The sequence below is a fragment of the Oryctolagus cuniculus genome, chromosome 11 (assembly GCF_051225735.1).
Source record: "Oryctolagus cuniculus isolate XC-2025 breed Fujian yellow rabbit chromosome 11, ASM5122573v1, whole genome shotgun sequence".
Lineage (NCBI taxonomy): Eukaryota > Metazoa > Chordata > Mammalia > Lagomorpha > Leporidae > Oryctolagus > Oryctolagus cuniculus.
Genome location: NC_142877.1, coordinates 62,681,729 through 62,685,432, shown reverse-complemented (window position 1 = coordinate 62,685,432; position 3,704 = coordinate 62,681,729). Strand labels below are relative to the sequence as shown.

The following is a 3,704-nucleotide window of genomic DNA, read 5'->3' as shown; positions in this document are numbered from 1 at the left end:
TATGAGGCAACATATTATGTGAGAGATATTTCAAAATGTATGCATGAAACTAGCTGTTAAGTTGGAAGAAATATTTTCATTATGGGAATTGAGGATGATTTCATAGAATTTACATTATTACTAAGGCTTAGGGAAAGGCTAGGTTTTGGAAAAAATAAGTATTTATGCATATGGAATGACAATCAGAAAGGCAATGAGCCTAAAACACCTGACGTGTAGTTAGGGAATTAAAATTCCCCCAGAATGATGAGAACATAGGTAAGGCAGAGCCCAGATGGGAAGAAACTAGGACCTAGTTCATAGTGAGTTATTTTGGATTTATTTTATATCCTTATATAGTTTCTTCCTATGATATTTTGTATTTTATTGTGGAGAAAAAAAAAGTTACAGGAAAAAGCAATAACTCATTTGCTAGTACAGTGACTGCTCATTAGCAGAATCATACATAATAAATGGGTACTTGTTACATGACAAATTTCATACTAACAGTAGCATTATTTTGCGTAACAATTTCTACAAGGTTTTGGACAAAGATATTTGAAACCAATAAAGGTAAGAGTTCTAGGCACCTTGATAAGGACGTATAAGCCCTCTTATTTCATAAAGAGATGTTTTCCTATTAGGAAACATGGATAATAATATTATAAAAAGTTCTATGTACTTTTGTTCTGTTCATCTTTTCCTTACTGTTGCAAAGTAATTAATGTTTTGATGTCAAGGATGTGGACTTGTTTTGATTATGGAGTGATTAAGTGGCATGGAGCCTATTTTCACCAGTAAAGATGATTGTGTGGAGGGGAATGACCAAAACCGTCATGAATATGCATGGAGCTCAAGAACAAGAGCATAGGCAGCAGGATGTTATTCACTACTTCCAATGAAATTTCAGAAATTGATTTCTTTCATCAGCTGTATAAAACACAATAAAAATAAAATAAAAGTGTAATATAATGAATTCATTCCAGTCCTATGAAATTAGCCATTTGAAGCACCATTGAATTCAGTGAAGTATTAAATGCAAATATTTTTAACCCAAAAGTTTTCAAATAAGAAGCTAGTTTCTATTTTGATTTTATATTGTATGTGCTAGATTCAGGCACATGTCAACAAATGTTAACTTCTAAATATTTTATGTAATATATTGAAAGTACATATGACTTTTTCATGCTGTTTTAGACAGGCTATTCTAAACTTTGTTTCTAAAAGATTTGTTTATTTATTTGAAAGGCAGAGTGACAGAGAGAGTCAGACAGATATAGAGGTAAACACCTTGCATTTCACACCCCCTTAACTGTTCCCAATAGCCAGGGATAAGACAGTTGGAAGCCAGGAGCCAGGAACTCGATCTGCGTCTCCCAAGCTGGTAGCCTTCTATTCTTGGGCCGCATTCCACTAGCTCCCAAGGTGCATTAGCAGGAAGCTGCATTGGAAGTAGAGAAGCAGAACTTGATGCTAGGACTGGAACCAGCAGGTATCCCAGAAGTGGGGTGGATGACCCCATGCACCATAAGGCATGCTCTAACTTTGTTCCTCATTTAAACAGTCAGAAGAAGATGTAACTTACCCCCTGGCATTTTCACATAATGATCAAAAGTAGAAACATTTATCATGAATGCTTTCTTTCAGCACTTTTTCAGTTGACTTAACAGCAGAGAAATTAGAGAAGTTTCTCTTACTCCATTCCACATATGAGGGCGTCCCGTGACGGTTAACATACCAGACTCCCTGGATTTGCCTCTTTAATCGTTCACTTTAACCCAGTTGACATATTTTGAGGCCCATAAATCATTTTTGATTGATAGATTATCAAGAAATTTGTCTGAAAAGTGATCCAAAATTATTGGTGTCATCAGAAAAATGGTTTTTATCATTGTAGCGTTTCTTCCCTTTCCCTCTAAGAATTCCAAATGATTTCCTCAACCAAAGTTCTGTGACTACATTTTTCTAGGCTTTCAGTGTCACTAGAAATGCCTGTTTAAGTACATATACATTAAGTTTTGAATATGTCTAATTACCGATTTCAGTAGTATTAAAGGTTATAAAATAAAAAGCTATTAGCTTTTATTTCCAGCTAAAGATTCTTTTATAAAACAGTGCTATTCAGGCATTTCTCCTAGATTTTACACATTTACCTATTTCTTAACTGTTAACTAATCATCTAGAAGTGAATAATGAATTCTTTATCCCCATGATATTTACTAGAGTTTGAAGAACACAATACTTACTGAAACAAATCTCTTTTTTTCAAACAATCCCTAAGCTTCTTCTTATGGATATCATATTCACATACTTTAACTCATCTGTGTTTGGTTCAAAATAATTTCCACCTGACAAATATATATCACTTATGTGAATTAATATATTAATATATTTTATTACACTGGATAGAGGAGATTATTATTTATGTACAGGAAGCTCAACAGTGCACATTCATCTCAGTTTCATGGCAAGTTCTTTATTTAGCCTTGGTTTGTTCCCACTTGGCCATGTGAACCACAAATTTTGGACCCAAAACACTGCCTCCCGAGATACTGCAGATATCATATCTGTCATTGCAATTGGTCTTGATAACTTCCACCAGCTTCATCAGAACCCCTTAGTTTAATGAGTTCACCTGCATGAAAAAAGGTAGTTCATGTCTTTTGGTGGAGCAGGTGCCCCTGCCTAGCCTTTCCAATGATAATGCACCAGGGAACTCCCATTTTATGATATTGGAAAGGCAAGAAGACAACCAGATAAACGGTATTCACGTCATGTACAGTCATCACCAGCTGTGTCTTCTCATCCAACAAGGTGGTGACAGGATTGATGCCTGCCTAGAGGACAGGTGGTATATTAACTACATATACATCAAGTTCTTATAAACAATTTTCTAATCCATAAATATATTGAGGGGTAGGTGGGACAGAGAACTTAAATCACTTGTCCTAGACTACAAAATAAGCAAGTGGCAAAGCCAGAGGCAAATCCAGGGAGTCTGGTATGTTAACCTTCACGGGATGGCCCTTTGCCAGCATCCTTCATTTCAGCACAAGCCAATAACCTCGGCTTCTTACCTTGTTTCATCTCTGATTTATACATATGGGTCAACTTCAGCAGTTGAATAGCTTTGACCGTTCAGGGTCAGGGTGACTGGTTAATGGCAGAAGACACTTTCAGCTGCTTGTATAGAATGGCCATCTGCCACTGCAGCAGGGTGTAGTGGGGCCACTTGACAAAAGAGATGAGTTGCATTTCAGGCTCTGGGCCCTGCCCAGTGCCAAAGTTCTTAGATCTTTTCTCAAGCAGGAGATTTACCACCTTTTTGGTCTCCAGTTTCTTAACAACAGCCAGCGCTGGGGCCATCTCCTTTCGCTTGGCCATCTTTCTGTTGGCTTCTTGGGGGATTGGATGCTGAATTAACATGTTCAGTGTGTGTATCAACATATCATTATTGACATACAATATTAATATGCTTTTCTAATAGCATTGGCAACCTGTCCATTGAGAGTATATTAACCACATATGATGAAAATGACCTCATAAAGGCAAAATAGCTTAGGGGTTAAAACAGACTGTAAAACCAATTTCCCTGGATTTGCCACTTGCTTGTGTAATCTAGGACAAGTAATTTAAGCTCTCTCTTCCATCTACCCCTCAACATACCTATGGGTAAAAAATTGTTTATGAGAACTTGATGTATATGTAGTATGCACATATGTATG

At 36.6% G+C, this 3,704-nt stretch overlaps 1 pseudogene; it reads right to left on the bottom strand.

Moving 5' to 3' along the window:
* Positions 1-2,455: 2,455 nt before the first annotated feature.
* LOC127487379 (large ribosomal subunit protein eL8 pseudogene) lies at positions 2,456-3,363 on the bottom strand (annotated as a pseudogene).
* Positions 3,364-3,704: the final 341 nt, after the last annotated feature.